Source organism: Mustela erminea, chromosome 5, assembly GCF_009829155.1.
Source record: "Mustela erminea isolate mMusErm1 chromosome 5, mMusErm1.Pri, whole genome shotgun sequence".
NCBI lineage: Eukaryota > Metazoa > Chordata > Mammalia > Carnivora > Mustelidae > Mustela > Mustela erminea.
In genome coordinates this window covers 9,604,625-9,631,763 of record NC_045618.1, presented here as the reverse complement: position 1 = coordinate 9,631,763, position 27,139 = coordinate 9,604,625, and the positions used below count along the sequence as shown (strand labels likewise).

Genomic DNA, 27,139 nt, shown 5'->3' with positions numbered 1-27,139 from the left:
ACACCCAAAATGGTGGCAAGGAGGGGAAGTGGGGGAATTCCTAAGTAAATCTCAGAGCAGTTATGGATTGGAATGAGGCAGTTGCAATCAGGGTTGTAATCCAAGCAACCGTCTGTGAGAGAGTGGCTCAGGCTTTTTCAAATACAAGACACAGAACTTTCTGCTCCATTTGTTCTGGACAATGGTGACCTAGGGCTTTTTTGTATTTCTTAAATGCTGTCCATACCCTCCTGGGTCTTTCTGTACCGTAAAGCATCTCCAAGACATCAGTCACAGTTTCCAAAACTGCTATTTCCCTAATTGGATGGATGTCTGTGATCGAGGCCGTATCGGACTTCTGATCCACTCAGTTCACACACAGCCAAGCCTTGTGGCCACAGCACAGAACAGTCAGCAGCTATCTCATTACTCAGAGGACCATTTCAAGGAGCCAAGACTATTAGCTCCTCTGTATATCTCAGTGGTTCCTGGGCTTTTTCCACCTTGACTCACCTGAGAACCTTTACACCCCCCAAGAGATCCTAGTGGGTGTCCACGCTACTTCCCAACAGACTTCTCCTCCCCATCGCCCTCTCCCTGTCTTCTAACCCCTGACCCAAACCACTTCACACTCCAAGCTCTGGCCATACCTGCCTCTTGCTTCCTGTTGTTCCCAAACCAACCAAGCACTTGCACATCTGTTTGATACTCTGCAAACTATCTTTGGTATCAGGAGTCTCTTTCTCCTCCCCACTACCCACCTGGAAAACCATCGCATCCTTCAGGACCCAAGGAGGCCATGCCCCTTCACCTACGCCTTTCCTGGTCCCCAGTCTGCTTTCCTCATATAGGAACAGCAACTGCTTAGAGTTTGTGCTCCCAAAACATTCACTCAGTATATTCCTGTCTGATATCATCTTCTCACCTTGCGCTCTAGTTATTAATTAATGAGCTCTCTAATGGCAGAGCCCAAGCACTGCAGCCCTTGTAGGACGAGGCCAACAGAGGAAACTCGGGTCCTATCTGAATCAAATTCTTGCTTCCCTGATGAGCCAGAAGTGTGAGGCCGAGAGATGTGACCATGTGAGTTCAGAAGCAGGGAAAAGGTGACATGGAGAGGCTGTGACCTGTGCACACTAATCACCTGTGGGATTCTCAGTAAAGTGCACGTTCTGATTCAGCAGGTCTGGGGTGGGGCCTGAAATTCTACATTTCTAAGACACTCCCAAGTGATGCTGATGCAACTGGTTCAGGGCCTGTACTTCTGGTGGCGAGGCCCTGGAGCTTGTTTGCTAAGTACATGTCGCACCTGGGGCAAACCTCAAAGGCCCTGCCTCCAGAGGAGGAAAGGTTCTAGAGGGAGAAAACAGATTACCTCCAATAAGAGAAAAGTGTAAGAGACAAAGCCTAGAACATAGCAGTAGCTAAAATGACATCTGCAGAAGAGCATGGTTTGGGTGTGGGTCCAAACCTAACCTGAGCATCCAGAATGAATGAAGTCAGATTATGCAGAGGAACACAAGCAGATTTCTTTCAACTCATCCTTGGAGAAGATAGGACATCGGTCTTAAAATAATAGAAGAAACTCAGTTATGAGTCTCTGGAGCACTGAGCTAGGGCCCATTAACTTTCAAGGACACCTGAAGTTTGACCCTTTTTGAAGTTAAACATCTCCACCTCCAGGTAAGTACTGACCTTGAAAACAAGCCTACACGTGGGGCAGACATGTGAGTGAAGGAAACCAACTCCAGAGGCTGGGAAGCGGGTTGGATCCAGTGCCGGGTTTAAGCCGATGGGGCATTAGCAAGATATTTGCAAATTCCCTTTACAAGAGAGTGGGTGTGGCATCAAAAGTAGTAGAGGCTAGGTCAGGGTGGTGGGCTGAGGCCCAGGGCCACACCTAACAAGCCTTCATGAAGGGTGAGGAGGGACCACAGCACAGAGCAAAGAACATGTTCTAGAGCATGAAGGCAACTTTGCTTTTCCACTTGGCCCTTTAGTGGCTGCTAAACTCTGGGCAAGTTATGTAACTTCTCTGAACCTCGGTTTACTCCACCATAAAATGCAGACAATAAGCCCCCACTTCACAGAGACTGAAAATTCAATGAAATCATGTATGCATAATAGTAATCCTTATTGTCACATGATCAGATGGCTAGAGGGAGCTCCTGGAAAAATAGCACCTAGCACATGTGTGTTCCTAGCACCTAGTACAAAACTGTTTGCTATAAAATTCCCCTTTTCTGTTGTCTCCACTTCTTTATAAAGCGAGAATAGAACAGATTTATCTGCAAGCCCGAAGTAGTCCTTTGTCTCTCCAAGGTGACAGCAGAGGAATCTGGGGTGACAGACTGGATTGGCAGTTGCCATTAACGGACTTCAGCCAGGCCTTGGATTCTGGATGTGGCATTTATACTATCTGCCCCAGGTGTATGTGTCCCTAGAAGGAAGGTGTTATTCTAAGCCCTTTGTGCAAATTAACTTATGTCTTCTTCCCCATAAAGCTACAGAAGAGGTCATTATTCCCATTTTACTGATTAGGAAATTGAGGCACAGAGTGGTTAGATGACCTGCCCAAGGTCCCACATTCATAAGAAGCAGAGCCAGGCTGTGGAACAAGATGACTGCTCTGGGGGTCTTTGCCTTTCACCATCTCCAAGAAGCTCAAGAATCCAAGAGCCGACCACAAGATTGAGTCAGCCAGAAGAGGCCTCCCTTGTCTAGAGGAAATGGGCTGAAAGCAACAGGACAGTGACCTGGGAATGACACAGATGAGACTGTGAAACCCCATAGGACTAACCCAGCTCTGACAGCCCTGCATGGTGCCCTGAAGGCCCACACACTGGGTCACTGTGGAAACAGGAAGCCACCAATCTTGTGATGTGAGGGCAGCTTCTGCACCAGAAATTGGCCAGCATCACCCAAAGGAGGAAAAACAAATGTCATTCATTGTGGGGAGTGAGAGAACTTGGCTCAGCACACACCTGCTTCCATATTGCTTATGACAATTCCCCTGGACTTCATCTTCTATCACTTTGACTTTTAAGCTACACCTTTATAGGAACCCTCCTACACAGTTGGTGGGAAGGCAAGCTGGTGCAGCCACTCTGAAAAACAGCATGGAGGTTCCTCAAAAAGCTGAAAATAGACCTACCCTATGACTCAGCAATCGCACTACTGGGTATTTACCCTAAAGATACAAATGAATTGATCCGAAGGGGCACATGCACCCCAATATTTACAGCAGCAATGTCCACAATAGCCAAACTATGGAAAGAATCTAGAAGTCCATCAACAGATGAATGGATAAAGAAGATGTGGTATATATAGACAATGAAATACTGTGCAGCCATCAAAAGAAATGAAATCTTGCCATTTGCAACAACATGGGTGGGTAGAGGGTATTATGCTGAGTGAAATAAGTCAATCAGAGAAAGACAATTATCATATGATCTCCCTGATATGAGGAAGATGAGAGGCAGAATGGGGGGTTGTGGGGCATAGGGAAGGAAAAAAATGAAACATGATGGGATTGGGAGGGAGACAAACCATAAGAGACTCTTAATCTCCCACAACAAACTGAGGGTTGCTGGGGGGTAGGGGAGTAGGGATAGGGTGGCTGGGTTATGGACATTGGGGAGGGTATGGGCTACAGTGAGTGCTATGAAATGTGTAAGCCTGATGATTCACAGACCTGTACCCCTGGGGCAAATAATATATTATATGTTAATAAAGATAATTTTTTTAAAAAACTACACCTTTACATTACTTTCCAACAGCTTTCCTTTCCTTATGGGGAGATGGAGAGGAGAAGCGAGTTGCAGAAAATTGGAGGGGGAGACGAACCATGAGAGACTGTGGACTCTGAGAAACAAACTGAGGGTTTTGGAGGGGAGGGAGGTGGGTGTTGGGTGAGTCTGGTGGTGGGTACTATGGAGGGCATGTACTGCATGGAGCATGGGTGTGGTGCATAAACAATGAATTCTGGAACACTGAAAAGAAATAAAAATAAATAAGATTCATTTTTATGCTTTGCTTAAAAAAAAACAAGTGGCTGCATTTAACTCATGGACATTCAAGTAAGCATGGGTGGAATGTGTTCATTCCTCATCATAGGAGTAGGAGTGGAACTAAGTCCCCCGAGCTCTCCAGGGCCAAGATCAGGAGTGCCTCCCCTTGCCATGAGCTCTCCAGCCCCATCCCTGGGTCCAGCACTCTGCTCAAAGCAGGCTGTTCCACAAGGCCATTTACCCTCCCTCAGAACCTCCCTCGAGCCAGCTGAGCTCCACTCCTCTCTCTCTGTGCCATATGCTGCACCCCAGATCAGATCCGAGGCCACAGTCAGATTCTGGGCATGGCAAGAGAGCAGGGGCTACATGCAGAGTAAGAGCCCCCCTCATTGGGTCTGGCCTTTGGAGGCTGGCAAGGGAAATCCCAGGGGATTTTTTCAGAGGCAACATGGAGGGATCTAACCAGGCTCCCACCTGTCTGGCAAACTAGTTGTGATGTTTCAGAGGACTTCGAAGCATAATCATGAAGGGAAGCCAGGTCCCATTGTTCTGTCTCTCCAGGTCTCTACCCTCAGATGAACTTCTGTTACTGCAAACCTGACTGGGCTCTGACCCTCTTGCCACCATTAACTTACTGCAGGACCATAGATAAGCAAGTCATTTTCTTCTCTAGACTAAGCACACCCCTTGGCACAGGAGGAGGACTTCCACTCCTACCCCTACGATGAGCAAAGAACGTATCCCAAGGAGTTGAGATTCCTGCGTTCTGAGATTCCTTCAGATTGGTAGCACTAAGACCCTGTAGTTCAAGGAAGTCCTTTCACTGACTTGGACTTGCTCTGGACCTGAAAAGGAAAATGCCTGTGAAATAGTAATTAAAAAAAAAAACCTACATACTTGGGAATAATGATGGCCCATTTTTCCAAGGACAGGGATTCATGTGCAGGTTCAAGGTCATGGGAAGACCTTGAAAACTCACACCTATCCCTGCTTAGGTGAGTTTTAGAGGCCCAGAGCTCCTGCCAATTCATGTGGCATTTGCAGTAGGCACGGAACCAGGGCATGGCACTGCACCCTCACCTGAAACAGCCAGTTTCCAGACTCCAACATCTGTGACTGGAGAAGGCTCCAGAGGTCTGGCAAAAATTACCTTCTCTCACATCAATGCAGAGCTGGACAAGAAGGAAATGAGGTTGTTCCTCTACGTCTCCAAGGGTACCTTTCTCTGTGATTTCTTTTTGCTGGGCCTCGGGTTTCTCAGCAGTAAAATGGAAGTGGGAGAAAGGATGCAGCCTATAGGACCTAACTCCTCAAGGGGAAAGTTGAGTGTATGATCTTTGAGCTAGAAAAGGCCAGAATGGCAGCAAAGGCAGAGAAGTTGGGGGAAAAGATACCATTAGCTGCTGAGTACCTATTAGGTGCTGAAGCCTTAGCTCATCACTGTCAATTATGCTCTCATTTCTTGCCCAGGCCAGTGAAGAATCACCAGGAAAAACTTCAACCAGTGGAACAATAGTATTTACTCACTCTCATATCTAATAAATATCTAGGGCATGCCTACTATGTGCCTGGAACAGAGATAACAACAGATTTTTCCAGTAGAAGACACCACGGGGCAGATTTTGTGGAACCGATGCCCAGAGACATCTGAGAGGGCAGTTTCAGCATTTACATAATCCAAGGGACTCAGAAATTTTTATCATGGAATTCCAGCAAACAATGGGATATTACTGAGCTGAGCCAGTGGGGTTGGCTTACTGCAGAGAATAGACAGTTGGCTTCCCACTGAGGTACTTGAAAATCTCTAGCCCATAAGGCTGATTATTATCCAGTTGTCGTATTTTGAATATCATGAGCCCCATGCAAATCATCTTCTCAATAGCACTAGCAACATTAAATGACAGGTTCTCAATCCTCTCTTCACACAGAATCTTTAAGTCCTTTAGGAACATAAAGATATGGCGATCACTTAATCAACATTTTGACCAACATATTTCCAAGTCCAGAAGCATGAAAGGAACAGCAGAGCATTTGGATGTCATTACTATCATTGTCATCACTATCATCACTAACACTGCCATCACCATCATCATCACCACCACCACCACCACCACCATCGCTATCAACAGCACCACCATTACCATCATCACCACCATCACCACCATTACCATCATCACCACCACCACCACCACCACCATCACTATCAACAACACCACCATTACCATCATCACCACCATCACTACCATCACCATCATTACCACCACCACCATCGCTATCAACAACACCACCATTACCATCATCATCACCATCACCACCATCACCACCATCACCATTATCAACATCACCATTATCGTTATCATCATCATCTTACACCTAAGGAAGACAAGGCTCAGAGAAATTAAATACCTTGCTCAAGTTTACACAGATAGTAATGAGTCTTGAGTTCAAACCAAGTTCTGTCTGATTCCAAATGTCACTGCTCCATCCCATGCCCCACGTGGTCAGACTTACTACCCACACATAAAAATGGAGGCCAACTTACTATCTTTCTCTTACTTCCTTCTAGGCTTCAATTCACACCCCCCCCCCAACTATTGACACACTCTTCCTCTCCCTCTTTCCCATACATACTCAAACACACACACAGAGGAAACCACTTTCAGCTGCAGTACCTACTTTTCTCATTCCCTCCCTCTCAATATCATTGCCAGCAAAACTCACCCTTATACATATCCAGCCACGCCATGGGGAAGAAATGGATAGCGCCTACAATTTGAGACTGAAGTCATTCTAACCACCCCCCTTCCAATAAAACTATTGCCTATGTCTCTCCTTTTATAAACAGGAACGCATTATGCAAGATGCTGTAGATGTGGGATTTTTCAAGCGAGCTGGTAACACTCTTTCACTTGGCACAAAATTGATTTAAATAAATCTCTCCCTTTTTCAAGATTCTTCCCTGCTCCTGCTTAATCTTAAATTAAGAGCAGTATAATAATAACCAAAGAACATCACACCCCTGAATTTCAGCCACCTCTCTCTGGAAGATCTTGTCTCCCTTTTTTTGAAAGTATGAGCTATTTTTTGGCTTCCACTCCTTTCTCTTTCTTACTTGTCACCACACATTGCTTTCTGTAAGAAATAAGCAATTGGAGACTTTGTATTTAAAGTCTGTTTTTAGTCCATGAAATCCACAATAAGGCTCCCACAAGACCTTGGAAAGAAAGGGAATAACTGCAGGGAGTTACACTTCAAGATCCACTGAAGCAATGACATACAGTCACCGCCAATGAATAAACAGTTTCATTCATTCATTCAATAAATATTCATTGAGCACGTACTAGAATGTTGCCAGGCAACATTCTAGACACTGGTGATAGAGCAGTGAATTGGCTTACTGAAGGGACAAATAAATAACATGCTAATGACCCTCAAATTTGTGTCTCCTAAAAACCCTTCCTTCAACTCTAGACTCACATATATAACTATCTACTTAACATCTCTCATTAGACACCCAGTTGAACCCCATGAATCTTCCTTCTCAATCTCAGAAGAGGGCTTCTTTTCCAGTTGCTCAAATCAAAATATGTGGAGTCATCCTTGACTCCTTTCTCTCTCTCATACCTTAATCTACCAATCAGTAAGTCCTGTCTTCTCCATCATCAAATATATCCAAAATTTGACTTCTCACCATCATCACTAGCCACCTTGGTCTAAATCACCATCACCTCTCACCCGAGAACCACAGCAGCCTCCTGGTTGCTCTCTGTGTTTTAGTTCTTAACCCTCTAAGTTGAGGGTTAAAGTCTAAATCTCAACTGATCATTGTAATACATATATCAGATCCTGGAATCTAGTGGTCAAAATTCTCCAATAACTTATCATCTTGCTTAGAGTAAAAGCCAAAATCCATACAAAGCCCTACAAGACTATGAATTGCCTAACTGCCTGCTAGTTCCCTGATCTCAACTTCTACCATGTTGACCCTCTCTCAGTTCCTTCTCCATGAGTCTCCTTGCTGTTCCCAGAACATACAAGTACTCTGTCACCTCAGGGCCTTTGAGATTGTTGTTTCCCCTGCCTAAAACAATCTTTACCCAGATATCCATCTAGCTCACTCTTTTACTTCCTTCATGTCACCCTGACCACTTTCTATAAACTGCCACCACCCACTCAACCCTGTTTTCCACTCCCACTCAACCAGGCGCCCCCAATCCCCCTTCCCCATTTGATGTTCTGTCATTATATGTTTATTTATTTATTTCCATATTATTTATCTCCCCCCAATAGAATTAATGTTTTAAGAAGATAGACATTGCATTTTATTGCTGTATCCCCTGCCTATAACATACCTGACCCACGGAGATACTCAAAAAACATCTGGTGAATGAATGATTATCTAAAGGTATATATGCCCAAAGTTCAGCCATGGAAACACGGAAAAAAAAGAAAGAGGAAAGGGGCCAGTAGCAGGCACTGACCATTCAAAAGAGTCCAGGAGAAAAGGAGCCTTAGCCAGGGTACTTTAAATATTAAGGTATCTAAAGTAGATTGATTGCAAAATATCCCTAATTCTTCCTTCCCTATATCGACACTCTTTGCAATGTGCCTATGTAGCTCCTCTCATCAAGAAGTGGAGTCTAGGGGCACCTGGGTGGTTCAGTGGGTTAAGCCTCTGCCTTCAGCTCAGGTCATGATCTCAGGGTCCTGGGATCCAGCCCCACATCAGGCTCTCTGCTCAGCAGGGGGCTTGCTTTCTCCTCTCCTCTGCCTGCCTCTCTGCCTACTTGTGATCTCTCTCTATCAAATAAGTAAATATAATCTTTAAAAAAAAAAAAAGGAAGTGGAGTCGATTCCCTGCTCCCTCACTCTGCACTGGCCTTATGACATCCTATCAATAGACAAGGATGAAATGATAGTGTGCCGGCTATAAGTTTAGGCCACACGAGGTCATGCAGGTTTCCACTCTCTCCCGGACTCCTGCCACTACCATGTAAGCACGCTAGACTCACCTGTTGGGGGATGAGAGGCTCCACGGAGCAGAGCCCAGTCATCCCAGCTGAGGCCATCCTACAGCAGCCAGTCCTTGGCCACTCCATCAGCAAACCAAAATCACATGAGTAAGCCCCGCTGAAATCAACCAAGCATAACCCAGATCTGCAGACTTCCAGGCCAACCCACAGACATGTGAGAAAACAATAAATGGTTGCTTTCTGGGAGGTTTCTACTGAGTCCCATTGCCAATATCAACCCTAATGTGTGTGGTCAGTCCCTAGTATAATGATCTAAGCTGCTCAGCTCTGAGTACATGCTCATTGGAAAACTTCCTCCTTACGACTTAGACCTCATGAAGGGGAGTCTGCAGGAAGACCTATTCACCATGTCACATGGTGTCTCAGTCATTACAAATCAGTAGAGTGGCATGCAGGTGAGCAAGGTCACAGAGATGTGGCAGCGAGACAGATCAGGTTTGCGAGGCACCAAAACTAAAAGCCAGACCTTGGATGAGAGAAATTCACCAAGGTAAGTGTCACTTCTGAGGCATCTTGAGGGAAATCCTTCTAGTCACCCTGGTGGTGACCCAGCCACATGACATCCTATCTCACAGAAACTTTGACAAGGTTCTCAGACACCCCAGCACCATTTCTGTCCATAGAACACATTGCAGGAGCTCTACTGCTCCTCAACTGGTTGTGGGATGGAGATCTCAAATCTGTAGGGGAACAAAGTCTCAAAAGGGCAGAGCGGCACACTGTGGTCTTCCTCCTAACCATGCAAGATGGAACCCTCAAACAGATTGATCATATGACACCAGGTAAATGCATTCCATGAGACGCTGGAGGTCAGGATATTTCCAATGAACTCCAACACCTTTCCACTACCATAGAAACTCTTACCATTTGCAGAGAAAACAAGAACTAGCAAGAACAATGCCTGCAGGAATATTCACTAAAGGTGGTGCTTTCTTTCATGGTGGGGGAAAGGAAACGAACATAATGTTCAGGTTCAAAAGGAACACAAATACTTGATCTGCATGAAAGATTTCTGCACACTGTCTTGCACTGCTTCCCTAATTCCTGTGCCTCTCAGCGCCTTGCAGAGATTTGTGCTTCAGCTTACTGCACTGACTTGTGCTCCGAGTGACCACAGGAGCCTACATCTACTATCCAACCTTCTTCTAAGCATACAGTGTAGCATTTCAGCCAATTCCTGAAACAAGAGCTCAGGACATAAATCTTAGTGACACATAGAAATCGTAAGAGGCAATACCCCAGTGACCTTGCCACGTCACCCATTCTACCTCAAGTCCTACTGCTGACCCCCTCCCTCTCTAATCCACGGCCTCCTTAGCCTTCTTTCTGATTTTCCTTATGAACACACCTCTCTCCTCTTCCAGGGATTTTGCAGGTGCTGTGACTCTGCCCAAAGTGCTCATTCTCAGCATCTGGCTGGCTCACTCTCTCACTTCCACAAGGGCTCTGATCAAATGTCACTTATCAGCAAAGCCTTCCCTGACCAGGCTGCATAAAAAAATAACAATCCTCACCGCATTCTCTGGCAGCACTCCTCCTTCCTCTTACCCTGCTTTATTTCTCTCCATTATAATGTATCATTGGCTGATTCACTCTCTAATTACTTAGTTATTTGTTGGTTTACACACACACACACAAACACACACATGCACACATTAAGCTCCTTGAGGATAGGGGTTTTCTTTAGTTCAATTTTGCATTCCCCACACATAAAGCAGTCACTGACACACAGTAGGTACTCAGTGGATGAACTGTAATTTCTTGAGCACAGGCTTTGTGCCATGCAATTTATGCCCAAAAATCATTCACCAATGAACAAATATTTTGTAAACAACTACCACATAATTCTTATAACAATGCTGTTGTTATCTCCATGTTACAGATCAGGAAAGCAAAGCTCAAAAAGAAGCTCTAACTTGCCCAAGACACTCACCTAGTTTTGTTTGCCCATCAAAGCCTGGGCTTCTCACAAGGTGCCAGCCTGCTTTTCAAACAACTTAATCATGGTTTAGATTACCAAACACATGTGATACGCAGCTCTGGCCAACATCATGATGGCAAGGGCTCGATCATATTTCATCCCCCACCACAGTTTTTGTGCAGGAAGAAACATCCATTAGGTTGGATTTTCATCTCCCAGACAGCGGGTTGGTAGTAACGGCTTCCCTTGACACTGAGACAGAATCAAGGTCAGAGCTTTCCCTTTGAACTGGGCCAGGACAAGTACAGACAGGTCAGGGACCCAAGGGGAAAGAGGGCAGAAGTTCATCTCCTCTGAAAAATCCCTGAGAATTTTCCAGAACCCCTGCCTTTTTGAAGTACTGCTTCAAAACCTTCTTGGTCCTAGAATTTAGGAAAACAATCAATTTTTCTAAAAAGAAAAAAAAAAAAAGCCTGACCTGCGTTGGACACATTCCACTGTGTGTGTCTACTGGGGTCTGGCCATGCACTGCAAAAGCCAGCCCAGTCGTGACTTGGAGACCTCTGCCCATCCAGTATCTGGGATGCTGATGGGGTTGAACAGCAATGTGGGTCACTCATAGACCAAGAGACCAAGAAAGTGACCTAGTCCCTACCAAAATCAATGTCATACCTCATCTGTGAGGGCTTCATTTAAAAAATAATCTCCTGGCACAATTAATTCCTTCCTCCTCAGGACTCCCAACACTCCGGTTCCTCACACCTGCGTGACTGAACTCATCACACTTGATTATTACAGGTGTTTCTCCCCCCACCAGGTGGGAGCTTCTGGTGAACCTAGACTTTGTTTTCCTCATCTCTGCATCTCCAAGGACTAATCCAGCCTCTGACACATTGTAGGTGCTGGGTGAGTATTTGCTGACTCAGGAAAGATGCAGAATGAGCCTGTACTAAATCTGCTGCATTGCCTAGAGCAAGCAGGACAAGCCACCTCTGCTGGAAAGGGCAGGATGCAGAAACATAGAAGCGGTCCAGCGTCCAGATCAGCGGCTGAGCTGGCGGCAATGCTCACCTCTCCCCGCTACACACACCTTTCGCCCCTCACCTGCCTGCTGGAACCTCAAAGCTACCCACATTGACCTCCCAAACAGGCTTTAAGAAAACAAGCAGGGACTCCTCCCACCCACCCACCCCCGGCACCCCACCCCACCCAGCAGCTCTTAGCAGAGCCCAAGACAAGGACATTAAGTTACCTTGAAAAGGACCTAGTTCGCATCTGCGATCGCTGTTCAAGGGTCGCGTTTCCCCAGCCCTGCCAAACCCGGGACGGCAGAGATAGGAACACCCGTCTGCGGAAGAAACGGCTGTGCCTCGCTCCTCCCTGGCCACACGCGTTTGCTCCCCCATCCCCGCAGAACAAATCACGTTCTTTTCCTTGCGCTAAAATCCATCTCTAAACAAATCCTCTCTGCGTCCCTAAAAACCGGCTCCCACGCCCACGGAGGGCGCCCTCCACATGCAGAAATACACACTCACGAGCCCCAGCCCAGAGCCGCCAGGTGTAAGCATGTTTTCGTCGGCTCCTCGGCAACAAACCGCCACCAGCAAAACCCGTCTCCTAGGGACGGAATTGAAACTAAAAGCTGGGCTGGGAAGCTTAGGGAAACGGACTTAAGAAATGTCAGTAGCCGAAGTTGCGGAACTGTGCGGCGCTAACAGTTGGATCCGGGTTTAAAAACAGCCCTTGGGGATGCCACCTTCAAAGAAGCGCGCAGCCGCGGGCGGCCGGCAGGTCCCTGCTTCTCTGCGCCGGCTTTCCGAGACTCTCCCCTGTCTTTGGGGCCATTTACTATAAACAACGTTCAGGGGGAGCAGCTGTCCGTGTCGGCCCCGCAGGCAAGCTGGGGAGGCCCCTGGAGCGCGCGGAGTCCGCGCCGGGCCGGCTCCGCACGCTCGGGAGCGAGCCACGGCGTCGCCTACCTGGGTGGGAAATCCGCGGGCGGGGGCGCAGGCGGGTGCGGGTGCGGGTGCGGCCGGAGCAGCGTCGGCGCTGGCTGCCGGGCCCGCAGCTCCGGCCACCGCGGCGCTGGGGCGATCCCGGCGGAGGCAGGAGTCCGCGGCTGTCACACCTGCATCACGGCGCCCACGCCGCCGCCGCGGGCGGCCCAGGCGCAGCACGCAGCGCGCCCCCGCCGCTCCGAACACCGAGGGCGGGTTGGCTCCTGGGTCCTCTGTGCAGCGGGATCTGATCCTAACCCGCTTTCTGCCCCGGCCTAGGCATTAGCAGTATCCGCGGCCGGCAGCTCTGGGCTTCTAAATCCCTCCTGATTCGAGGCGCAGTGCCTGCGAAAGCTGGCTGGGAAGGGGGCCCGCGGGGCCCCAGGCTGTCTGGATTTGTGGACGGGTAGATGTTAAACTTACTCCTGGAGTTTCGAGTTTGGTCCCCGGCTGATTCTGGTCTTCACCTGGCTTCCGTCTCTCCACCCCGCCCGGGGCGAGGGGGCGCTGTGGACTCCACATCCGCTCTCACCAGCTCCGAGCTAGAATGCATCAGAGGACAGGACTCAAATTCCTGGCAAGGGGAATCCTCTGCTAATTGCATCGTCGAAGTATCTCAGATAACGGGTGCGGTTACATCGCCAGGTCCTTGTTACCTCCTCAGGGAGCTGGGTGAGAAGACCCTATCTGGCGAGTGGAAAGAAAGGGGAAGACACGACGAGGCTTGCTGCATCAAACCAACCCCTCCACCTGTCTCCCTCCTTCCAATACTCCCCCGCACCCCCAATCCTACCGCCATGCCCCATCCACCCAGAGAAGAGTTCACCCTACAGTGAAAGGCTCTTTTCAGGAGCAAGGTTCCTTCTAGAAGGAACTGAGAAGGAACCTAATGACACTGGAAATTCAGAGGTGAAATCAACGATCACCCAGGGGGGGCTGCCCCCTGTAGAGTCTGGAACTGCTTTCCTTCTTAGTAGTGCTGAAATGCTTGCAATCCTGAAAGACTTCCTCTTCCCCACCCAGCACAAGCCACCATCCGGAGGTCTTCAGCTCCCCCGTCGCTGTCTCTACAGTAAGTGCATGGCGGGCCAGCTCCTATGTCCTCGCCCCACTCCAGGCCCCCCATCCTCTCTCACCGGGACTACCCCAGGAGCCACCACCGCTCAGCCTCCTGAACTTCTTTCTTAAGATGGAAACCTCGTCTTGACTCTTTACTACCTACAACCATGCACTGGCTTCCCAGTGGCCTTCGAAAAGCTGAAACTCTTGTAACACATCTCATTTAGCCGCCAAAGGGCAGACGCCCAACTGCCCAACTGCCCTGCCCTCCCACGAGCCCCCACCCCTTCCTCTTCCCTGAAGTAGGACAGTACCAGATTGTCATTTGCTTGCACATGCCCCGTCTCTCCGCCAGCACTTTGCATTCAGGTTCTCGCTTGCCTGGAATGTTCTCCGCCTTCCACTCTCCTTTCCCTAATGCCCAGTGGTTCTCTGCCGAGCCATCTGTTCCTTGAGGAGTTCTCCCCTAGTCCCTAGAACAACTAAATTCTCTATGATCTGTGTGCCTAGAGCCACCGCCAAGTCCTCTAACACAGCACCCAACATATTACGAAAGTTAGGTGCCTAACATCTGTCGTCCTCACTAGGATGTACGCTATAGGAAAGCATGGTCTCTTATTGGCTGCTGTTGCAAAGGGCACAGGCATAAGGCACCTGCTCGATATAGATTAGTGCTGTCTCTAACCAGATGAAGATATAGAACAGTTCTGACATCCAGAGGTTTCTTTGTGTGCCTTCCCAAGCAATAACTGCTCACCCCCAGGTGTAACTGCTAATCTCACCTCTTTCAACAGCAGTTAGTATTAGTATAGAATCATTCTGTGGGTATTTTGGGGTATGGCTTCTTTTACTCAAAATAATGTCTGAGATTCATCCATACTGTTATATACATTTGTAGGACAGTCTTTTTCTTACTGTGTAGTACTGCTCTGCATGACGATAAGACAAGTTATCTATTCCTTCTCCTGAGGGTGAACATTTGGGTTGCTTCCAGTTTGGGGCTATTATGAATAAAGTTGGTGTCAAGTAAAGTGTATGATAGACATAAGCACTTTTCTCTTGGGTATGTAACCAGGAGTAGAATTCCTAGGTCACAGCTTTAGTAGATATGCTTTGCGTTGGTAGATATTACCTCATAGTTTTCCAAAATGGTTATACCAGTACAGACCCACCTGCAGTATAAGAATTCCAAATATTCTATTTCTTTGCCACAATTTGACATTATACTTTTAATTTTAACCATTCTTGTGGGTGTGGAGTGATATTTCAGTGTCGTTTTAATTTGCATTTCCTTGTTGACTAATGATGTTGACCTTTTCAAATGACTTATTGGCCATTTGAATATCCTTTTGTGACATGCCATTTCAAGTCTTTTGGCCAATTTATTGGTTTCCTTGTCTTTTCCTTACTGATCTGTAAGGCATTCTATTTGTTTAATATGAGTCCATGATTGGATATATGTAGTTTGAATATCTTCTCCCAGTTTGGGGCTTATGTTTTATTCTCTTAATTTTGATAGAATACAATTTATCAGGTTTTTTATTTTATGATTAAAATATCAATCATGTAATTTGGGGGATCCTGTTTAAGTAATTCAATCTACCTCAACGCAGGCACTTATTATCCTCATGTTTCTTTCTGGAATGCCTTTCTGTTTTACCTTTCATATTTTGGTCTCTCTTCTATTCATATATGGGATGTAGTAGTCCAAGTTTATTTTTTCTCCATAGATACACAGATGTTCCAGAAACATTATGGAAAAGACCACTTTTACCCATTGGCTCACAACAGCATCTGTGTTGTAAATCGAATGATCACCTAGAGTGGATCTCTTTCTAGACTCCGCATTCTATTCCATTGTTCTATGTGCATATCCTTGTACCAACTATACTGTCTTAATTAGTTTACCTTTATTATAAGTCTGGAAATCTGGTAATGTTTGCTCACCCACTTTGCTCTTCTTCATCCATATTGTCCTGGCCCCTTCAGGTCTCCAGCTTTTCCACATTCATTTTAGAATCAACTAGTTGATTTATTAACATATAATGTATTATTTGCTTCTGGGGTACAAGTCTGTGAATCATCAGTCTTACACAATTCACAGCACTCATCATAGCACATGCCCTCCCTGGTGTCCATAACCCAAGCACCCTATCCCTCCCTTTGCTCCCCCAAGCAGCCCTCAGTTTGTTTCCTGAGATTAAGAGTCTCTTATGGTTTGTCTCCCTCCCTGTCCCATCTTGTTTCATTTTTTTTCCTCCCTACACCTCACAACCCCCCTTTCTGCCTCCCAAATTCCTCACATCAGGGAAATCATGGGACAATTGTCTTTCTCTGATTGACTTATTTCACTTAGCATAATACCCTCTAGGCCCATCTATATAGTTGCAAATAACAAGATTTCAAGGGTTTTGATGGCTGCATCATATATATATATATATATATATATATATATATATATACATACATATGATCACCTCTTCTTTATCTGTTCATCTGTTGATGGACATCTGGATTCTTTCCATAGTTTGGCTGTTGTGGACATTGCTACTATAAACATTCAGGTGCATGTGTCCCTTCAGATCACTACATTTGTATCTTTAGGGTAAATACTCAGTAGTGTAATTCCTGGATCAGAGGATAGCTCTATTTTCAACTTTTTGAGAAATCTCCATACTGTTTTCCAGAGTGGCTGCATCAGCTTGCGTTCCCACCAACAGTGTAAGAGGGTTCCCCTTTCTCCACATCCTCACCAACATCTGTCATTTCCTTGTTAATTTTAGCCATTCTGACTTGTGTAAGGTGGTATCTCCCTGTGGTTTTGATTTTTATTTGCCTGATGCTGAGTGATGTTGAGCACTTTTTCATGTGTCTGTTGGCCATTTGGAGGTCTTTGTTGTAGAAATGTCTGTTTATGTCTTCTGCCCATTTCTTGATGGGATTATTTGTTCTTTGGGCATTGAGTTTGATAAGTTCTTTTTAGATTTTGGATACTAGCCCTTCATCTGATATGTCATTTACAAATATCTTCTCCCATTCTGTCAGTTGCCTTTTTGTTTTGTTGATGGTTTCCTTTGCTGTGCAAAAGCTTTTGATCTTGATGAAGTCCAAATAGTCCATTTTTACCCTTCCTTCCCTTTCCTTTGGCGATTTTTCTAGGAAGAAGTTGCTACAGTTGAGGTCACAGAGGTTGCTGCCTGTGTTCTCCTCAAGGATATGTTCTCCTCCTGTCTCACATTGAGGCCTCTCCTCCATTTTGAGTTTATTTTTATGTGTGGTATAAGGAAATGGTCAAGTTTCATTCTTCTGCATGTGGCTATTCAATTTTCCCAACACCATTTGTTGAAGAGACTGACTTTTTTCCATTGGACATTCTTTCCTGCTTTGTCAAAGATTAGTTCACCATATAGTTGAGGGTCCATTTCTGGGCTCTCTATTCTGATCCATTGATCTATGTGTCTGTTTTTGTGCCATACCATACTATCTTGATGATGACAGCTTTGTAATGGAGCTTGAAGTCTGGAATTGTGATGCCTCTAGCTTTGGTTTTTCAACATTCCTCTGGATATTCAGGGACTTTTCTGGTTCCATATAAATTTTAGGATTATTTGTTCCATTTCTTTGAAAAAAAATGATGGTATTTTGATAGGAATTTCATTAAATGTGTAGATAGCTTTAGGTAGCATAAACATTTTCACAATATTTGTTCTTCCAATCCATGAGGATGGAATGTTATTCCATTCTTTTGTGTCTTCCTCAGTTTCTTTGATGAGTACTTTATAATTTTCTGATTACAGATTCTTTGCCTCTTTGGCTACATTTATTCCAAGGTATCTTATGGTTTTGGGTGCTATTGTAAATGGGATCGACTCCTTAATTTCTCTTTCTTCTGTCTCGCTGTTGGTGTATAGAAATGCAACTGATTTCCGTGCATTGATATTTATATCCTGACACATTACTGAATTCCTGTATGAGTTCTAGCAATTTTGGAGTGGAGTTTCTTGGCTTTTCCACATAAAGTATCATATCATCTGCAAAGAGTGAGAGTTTGACCTCTTCTTTGCTGACTCAGATGGCTTTTATTTCTTTTTGTTGTCTGATTGCTGAGGCTAGGACTTCTATGTATTAGTACTTTTAGTACTATGTTGAATAGCAGTGGTGATAATGGACAGCTCTGCTGTGTTCCTGACCTTAGGGGAAAAGCTTTCAGTTTTTCTCCATTGAGAATGATATTCATTGTGGGTTTTTCATAGATGGCTTTGATAATATTGAGGTATGTACCTTCTATGCCTACATTGTGAAAAGTTTTGATCAAGAAAGGTTGCTGTACTTTGTCAGATTCTTTTTCAGTATCTATTGAGAGTGTCATATGGTTCTTGTTCTTTCTTTTATTGATGTATTGTATCATATTGATTGATTTGTGGATATTGAACCAACCCTGCAGCCAAGGAATAAATACATTTGTTTGTGGGGAATAATCCTTTTAATGTGCTGTGAGATCCTATTGGCTAGCATTTTGGTGAGAATTTTTGCATCTGTGTTCATCAAGGATATTGGACTGGAATTCTCCTTTTTAATGGGATCTTTGTCTGGTTTTGGGATCAAGGTAATGCTGACCTCATAAAATTAGTTTGGAAGTTTTCCTTCCATTTCTATTTTTTGGAACAGTCTCAGAGAATAGCTATTAATTCTTTTTTAAATGTTTGGTAGAATTCCCCTGGGAAGCCATCTGGCCCTGGGCTCTTGTTTGTTGGGAAATTTTTGATGACTGCTTCAATTCCTTACTGGTTATGGGACTGTTCGGGTTTTCTATTTCTTCCTGGTTCAGTTTTGGTAGTTTTGTTTTTTTTTTTTTACGATTTTATTTATTTATTTGACAGAGAGAAATCACAAGTAGACGGAGAGGCAGGCAGAGAGAGAGAGAGGGAAGCTCCCTCCTGAGCAAAGAGCCCGAAGCAGGACTCGATCCCAGGACCCTGAGATCATGACCGGAGCCGAAGGCAGCGGCTTAACCCACTGAGCCACCCAGGCGCCCCAGTTTTGGTAGTTTTTATGTCTCTAGGAATGCATCCATTTCTTCCAGATTGTCAAATTTGCTGATGTATAGTTGCTCATAATATGTTCTTATAATTGTTTGTATTTCTTTGGTGTTGGTTGTGATCTCTCCTCTTTCACTCATGATTTTATTAATTTGGGTCCTTTCTCTTTTCTTTTTTGATGAATCTGGCCAGGGGTGTATCAATTTTATTAATTCTTTCAAAAACCATTTCCTAGTTTCATTGATCTGTTTTACTGTTCTTTTGGTTTCTATTTCATTGATTCCTGCTCTAATCTTTATTATTTCTCTTCTGCTGCTGGGTTTAGGTTTTATTTGCTGTTCTTTCTCCAGCAACTTTAGGTGTGGGGTTAGGTTATATATTTGACACCTTTCTTGTTTCTTGAGAAAGGCTTGTATTGCTATGTGCTTTCCTCTCAGGACTGCTTTTGCTACATCCCACAGATTTTGAACAGTTGTGTTTTCATTTTCATTTGTTTCCATGATTTTTTTTAACTCTTCTTTAATTTCCTGTTTGACCCATTCATTCTTTACTAGGATGTTCTTTAGCCTCCATGTATTTGAGTTCTTTCCAAGTTTCCTCTTGTGGTTGAGTTCTAGTTTCAAGGCTCTATGGTCTGAAAATATGCAGAGAATGACCCAATCTTTTAGTACTGGTTGAGACCTGATTTGTGACTTGGGATGTGACCTATTCTAGAGAATGTTCCACGTGCACTAGAGAAGAATATGTATTCTATTGCTTTGGGAATGGAATGTTCTGACTATATGTGTGATGACCACCTGGCCCAGTGTGTCATTCACTTATTTTTTTTCAAGATTTTATTTATTTATTTGACAGACAGAGATCACAAGTAGACAGAAAGGCAGGCAGGGATGGGGGGAAGCAGGGTCCCCAAAGAGCAAGGAGCCCAATGCAGGGCTCGATCCCAGGACTCTGAGATCATGACCTGAGCCGCAGGCAGAGGCTTAACCCACTGAGCCACCCAGGCGCCCCATGTGTCACTTAAAACCTTTATTTCCTTGTTGGTCTTCTGCTTAGATGATCTGTCCATTTCGGTGAGGGAGGTATTAAAGTCCCCTACTGTTATTGTATTATCATCGATGTGTTTCTTTGATTTTGTTATTAATTGGTTTATATAATTGGCTGCTCCCATGTTAGGGGCATAGATATTTAAAATTATTACATCTTCTTGTTGGACAGACCCTTTGAGGATGATATAGTGTCCTTCCTCATCTCTTCTTTTTTTTAATTTATTTTTTATTTTCAGCATAACAGTATTCATTATTTTTGCACCACACCCAGTGCTCCATGCAATCCATGCCCTCTATAGGGCCACCTCCCACCCCCCACCCCTTCAAAACGCTCAGATTGTTTTTCAGAGTCCATAGTCTCTCATGGTTCACCTCCCCTTCCAATTTCCCCCAACTCCCTTCTCCTCTCTATCTCCCCATGTCCTCCATGCTATTTGTTATGCTCCACAAATAAGTGAAACCATATGATAATTGACTCTCTCTGCTTGACTTATTTCACTCAGCATAATCTCTTCCAGTCCCATCCATGCTGCTACAAAAGTTGGGTATTTGTCCTTTCTGATGGAGGCATAATGCTCTATAGTGTATATGGACCCCATCTTCCTATCCATTCGTCCATTGAAGGGCATCTTGGTTCTTTCCATAGTTTGGCGACCGTGGCCATTGCTGCTATAAACATTGAGGTAAAGATGGCCCTTCTTTTCACTACATCTGTATCTTTGGGGTAAATGCCCAGTAGTGCAATGGCAGGGTCATAGGGAAGTTCTATTTTTAATTTCTTGAGGAATCTCCACACTGTTCTCCAAAGAGGCTGCACCAACTTGCATTCCCACCAACAGTGTAAGAGGGTTCCCCTTTCTCCACATCCCCTCCAACACATGTTGTTTCCTGTCTTGCTAATTTGGGCCATTCTAACTGATGTAAGGTGATATCTCAATGTAGTTTTAATTTGAATCTCCCTGATGGCTAGTGATGATGAACATTTTTTCATGTGTCTAATAGCCATTTGTATGTCTTCATTGGAGAAGTGTCTATCCATATCTCCTTCATCTCTTATTATAGTCTTCAGCTTCAAATCTAATTTATCTGATATAAGGATTGCTGTCCCAGCTTTCTTTTGATGTCCATTAGCATGGTAAATTGTTTTCCACCCCCTCACTTTAAATCTAGAGGTGTCTTTGGGTCTAAAATGAGTTTCTTGTAGAAAGCATATTAATGGGTCTTGTTTTTTTATCCATTCTGATACCCTGTGTCTTTTAATTGGGGCATTTAGCCCATTTACATTCAGGGTAACTATTGAAAGATATGAATTTAATGCCATTGTATTGTCTGTAAGGTGACTCTTACTGGATATTGTCTCTGTTCCTTTCTGGTCTGTTACTTTTAGGCTCTCTCTTTGTTTAGAGCTCTCCTTTCAATATTTCCTGTAGGGCTGGTTTGGTGTTTGCAAATTCTTTTAGTTTTTTTGTCCTAGAAGCTTTTTATCTCTTCTGTTTTCAGTGACAACCTAGCTGGATATAGTATTCTTAGGTGCATATTTTTCTCATTTAATGCTCTGAATATATCATGTCAGTCCTTTCTGACCTTCCAGGTCTCTTTGGATAGGTCTGCCGCCAATATAATATTTCTGCCATTGTATATTACAGAATACTTGTCCCAAGCTATGCTCAGGATTTTCTCTCTGTCATTGACACTTGTAAGTTTTACTATTAGATGATAGGGTGTGGACCTACTTTTATTGATTTTGAGGGGGTGTTTTCTCTACCTCCTGGATTTTGATGCTTGTTCCTTTCCCAAAATTAGGGAAATTCTCTGCTGTAATTTGCTCCAATAAACCTTCTGCCCCTCTCTCTTTCTTCTTCTTCTTCTGGGATCCTAATTATTCTAATATTGTTTCATCTTGTGGTATCACTTATATCTCAAATTCTCCCCTTGTGGTCCAGTAGTTATTTGTCTCTCTTTTTCTCAGATTCTTTATTCTCCATCATTTGGTTTTCTATATCACTAATTATCTCTTCTGCCTCATTTATCCTAGCAGCTAGAGCCTCCAATTTTTATTGCACCTCATTAATAGCTTTTTTAATTTCAACTTGGTTAGGTTTTAGATTTTAGTTCTTTTGTTTCTCCAGAAAGGGATTTTATTTCTCCAGAATGGGATTTTTTAGTATCTTCCATTCTTTTTTCAAGCCCAGCTAGTACTACCCCAGCCAGTACCTTGATAATCATCATTCTGAACTCTAGTTCTGACATTATTACTAATGTCCATATTGATTAGGTCCCTAGCTATCGGTATTGCGTCTTGTTCTTGTTTTTTGAGGTGAGTTTTTCTGCCTTGTCATTTTATCCATATAACAATAGATGAATGAGAGAACAAAATACTAAAGTTGTAGCAATGACCCCAGAAAAATATACACTAACCAAATCAGAAGAAACCCAAAACTGGGGGGAGAAGAAATGAGGAAGAATGGAGGAAAAAAGGAAGAAAAAGAAAAAAATACACATATGTATATGTATTTTTTACATATATATGTATGTATTTCATTTTTTTTGTATTTCATTTTTTATGTATTTATTTTACTTATGTATTTTATTTTATTTATATATGTATTATATATAATACATTTACATATGTGTATATACATATACACATATATGTGTATATATATGTATTTGTATATACACCAAAATCAAGTGTGTGGCTCTGTTCTATTCACAAGTCTAATATGTATATATGCATATATATATTTATATATTAGTCCAATTAGACTAATATAAATTTTAAAAGATTCTAAAAAAGGAATTGATAAGATAAGAAGTTGATTGAAAAAGGGAAAAAAAAAGGGAAAGAATGTGATCAGACTGGAGACTAGAACAAAGCCATGCATTAGATTTAGGGTTTCTTTTGATCTATTAGAAGAAACTGTATTCCAAAATTTTAAAGAAAGGAAAAGCTATATATATACAAAATATAAGGTTAAATACAATGAAGGGATAGAATATGACTATAACAATGAAAATTTTTAAAGATTTTTAAAAAGGTATTGATAAGAAAACTTTTTAAAAAGATTAAAATAGGAAAAAGGGAAAATTTTTAAAAATAGAATAAGAAAAAAGCAAAATTTCAAAAATTTAGCTTTGAAAGACTAAAGGGGCATGGGAAAAAAAGCCATGAATTCTATGTATTGCTTTCCCCAACCTCTGAAGTTCTGCAGTTCTCATTAACAGTGCACTTGGTCTTGGCTGGATGTTGTTGCTAATCTTCTGCGGGAGGGATCTGCTGCTGTGATTCTTAAATGTCTTTGCCTGAGGTGGAATTGCACCACACTTGCCAGTGGCCGGGCTAAATCATCTGCTTGGGTTCGCTCTCAGAGCTTTTGTTTCCTGAGCGCTTTCCATAGAGCTTGAAGGACGGGAATAAAGATGGCGGCCGCCCAGTCTCCACCCAGCAGAGCCGAGAGCGCAGGGCCCCACTCTTCAGTGCAGCCTCAGATAAAAGGGCTCAATCACTCCATCTCCCTGTTCTCCAGCTGCGATCTGAGCTCACCTGGCCTGTGACCGAGCATTTCTATCTCTGCTGCACGGCCCTGCTTAGACTCTCCACACCCAGAAGATTCCTGCTGCGCAATCCGGCGCCACTCCTCCCAGAGCAGGAAGGAGGGGTTCTCCCTGGATCTGCCACTTGTGGGGGTCCCTGCTTGAAGGGGTCCTGACTGTGTCCTGGATCCTGGCTCAAGGTAACCCCGACCTGAGAGCCCCCTCCCCAGCTCCATCTCTATAGCCGGCTTCCCTGCTCCAGTACCTGACAGCTCTACCACACTCAAACACCCTCAGATCTTTCTCTGACCGCAGGGGTCCTGAGACCACATTGCCCCTATGAGGGTTCCACCCCCACTTAGCCTCTGGAGCGATGCCCCTCAGTGGAGCAGACTTCTAAAGGTTCACTATTGTGCTCCCCGGCTCCACCACTTGCCGGCACTGCCCCCCCCACCCATGGTCTATCTTGCTGTTGTCTTGGATTCACTTCTCCGCAGGTCCTACCTTCCAGAAAGTGGTCAATTTCTGTTACTAGAATGGCTGCTCTTCTTCTCTTCAAACTCCTGTTGGGTTTGTAGGTGTTCAGAATGGTCTGATAACTCTCTAGCTGAACTCCTAGAACCTAATAATATTTTCATCTCCTTCTCCTCCGCCATCTTGCTCCTCCCCAGAACCATCTTACTGATTTACCCACATATGCACATGCATGCATGTACACACACACACACATACCCTAATGGGATTTTGATTAGAATTACCTTAAATCTATAGATGAATTTGGTAAGAACTGACACCTTAACAATGTTGTCTTCTACTCCTTTTACATTATATGTCTTGCCATTTGTTTAGATCTTCTTTTCTCAGTGTTACTTTATAGATTACAGTGAAGAGATCTAGTACGTGTTTTGTTAGTGTTACGTTTCAGTATTTCACACGCTTGATTCTATTTAACTGGTACTTTAACTTCGTTTTTGAATTATTTGTTGCTAATATACCAAAATAAAAATTTTTATGTTGAATTTATATCCAGGATCAAAGTACATTGGTTTTAATATATTTATTAAATATTTAATATATTGTCCTCATATCCTGTATCTTTGTATCCTGGCTAAATTTGTTTATTAGTTTTAACAGTTTGTATGTTATTTCAGATTTTGAAGCCATAAAATATATATGAATAAGACAAATTTTATTTTTTTGTTTCCAACATTTCTATTTCTTATTTAAACTTTTTCTTGCCTTATTGCTCCAGTGAAAACCTCTCATAAAATGTTGAATTAAAGTGGTAATACTGTACATCCTTGACTTATTCATAAATTTAGGGGGGAAAAGTCTTCATATTGCTATGTATGATGTTAATTATTAAAGTGGTGATGATGAACAGCAATATCCTACTCCTAATTTCATAAGGAAAGCATTCTTACCATTAAGTATGATATTAGCCATGGGTGCTTATTTTTTTAATCTTTATCAGATTAAAGAGCCTCCTTTCACCTTTCAGTTTGCTAAAAAGTATATAATGAATAATTGGTCAAATGTTTCCATCTATTGAGATGATTGTATAGTTTTGTTTGTTTGTTTGTTTTTTAATTTTTTTTATTTTTTATTAACATATAATGTATTATTAGCCCCAGGGGTAAAGGTCTGTGAATTGCCAAGTTTACACACTTCACAGCACTCACCATAGCACATACCCTCCCACAATGTCCATAGCCCCACCCCCCTCTCCCTACCACCCCCCCCAAAACCCTCAGTTTGTTTTGTGAGACTTAGAGTCTCTTATGGTTTGTCTCCCTCCAGATCCCATCTTGTTTCATTTATTCTTTTCCTACCCCCCAATCCCCCCAGATTGCCTCTCAACTTCCTCATATCAGGGAGATCATATGATAATTGTCTTTCTCTGATTGACTTACTTCTCTAAGCATAATACCCTCTAGTTCCATCCATGGAGATGACCATATAGTTTTACTCTTTTATTCAATTAACATGGATAATTACACTGATTAATGTTTGTTTTTTTAAGTAATCTTTATCCCCAACATGAGGCTCAAACTCAACCTTGAGATCATGTCACATGCTCTACCCACTGAGCCAGGCAGGTGTCCCTACATTGTTTGACTTTTGCTTGCTAAATCAATCACATATTCCCCAAAGAAACCTAAATTGGCAATGATATCATATATTTTTATATCTTATTTATTTGACTTGATCATATTTTGTTTACTATTTTTATATTAAAAACTATTCTGTGTTGGACAGTTGGCTGAGAGTCCAACTTTTGGTTTTGGTTCAGGCCGTGATCTCTTGGTCATGAGATCAAGCCCCATGCCCTACACTAGTTATGGAGTCTGCTTGAGATTCTCTCTCCCTCTCTCTCTCTGGCCCTCACACACACATTTTCTCTCTCTCTCAAATAAATAAATCCTCTTAAAATATATTCTGTGTTCATTAGAGATGTTAACATATAATTTTGCTTTTTTGTAATGTCTCTATCAATTTTTCATATCAAAGTTGTGCTACTTCATAAAATGAGCTGAATTTTTTCCTTACTTCTGTTTTCTGGAATTATTTGAATGAATCGGTATTCTTTCTTTCTTAAATGTTTGAAAAAGTTTACCAGTAAAATTATTAGAGCCTGAAGTTCATTATGGGAAGATTTTTATTACAAGTTCAATTATTTTATTAGCTGTTTAACTATTCATATTTTCTATCTCTTTTTATATCAGCTTTGCCAAACTATTACTTTTCAAGGACTTTATACATTTCATTTAAGTTTTCAAATTTCTTTTCTGTGGTGATGACCCATTTTTCATTTCTCATTTTGGTAATTTTAATTATCATTATTCCTTACCTGGGATTTATCAATTTTATTATCTTAACAATAAAAAACAAATTTTGCAAACTTTATTCCATTGCATTTTATTTTGTTAAATCCTGATTTCTTTTAATTTCCTTCATCCTTTTATTTGATTTAATTTTATGACTTTTCCTTCTTCAAATAGAAACTTGGGTTATTAATTTTAATAGCCTTTAAAGCTATAAATCTCCTCTAAACACTGCTTTGGTTAAGTTTTGATGTGTCATATACATTTTTGTTCAAACTATTATCTAATGATTATTGTGATTCCTTTGACCCATGGAATTATTAGAGATAGGTGGCATAATTTCCAAGCATTTGGGAGTTTCTATTTTCTATTTGTCTCATCTTTCATTGTTCCTTTATCCTTATTCTACCTTCTTTCTCAATGATCAAGGTTTTTAAGTAAATCAGCATATACACTCAATTTGCTTTTCTGTTTTCCTTTATGGCATTTTTATTTAGGTACTCTAGAGGTTTTATAGTGCAACTCTAATTGCATTTTACCTTTTGACTTACCACTTTCCAAATAATGCAAAAATCTTACAAAAGTTTAATTCTATTTCATTCTCCCTGATCTTTGTGCTGTGTTTATTTATTTATTTATTTATTTATTTATTTATTAATTAGTGAGAGCACATGAGTCCTCTCCAGAGGGAGA

General features: G+C 42.8%; 1 protein-coding gene across 5 annotated transcripts in view; it reads right to left on the bottom strand.

Annotated features, from left to right (window-relative positions):
- Window positions 1-13,638, bottom strand: part of SV2B (synaptic vesicle glycoprotein 2B) — a 180,720-nt gene extending 167,082 nt beyond the window's left edge. The window contains exon 1 of one of the 5 annotated variants that reach the window (XM_032342104.1): window positions 13,364-13,638. The gene's annotated coding sequence lies outside the window, so the exon portion shown is untranslated. Of the gene's footprint in view, window positions 1-9,001; window positions 9,027-10,955; window positions 11,089-12,195; window positions 12,840-12,922; window positions 12,997-13,363 lie in introns of those variants that run through there. The other 4 variants (XM_032342105.1, XM_032342103.1, XM_032342106.1 and 1 more) reach the window with 4 other exon arrangements.
- Between the last annotated feature and the right edge of the window lie 13,501 nt (window positions 13,639-27,139).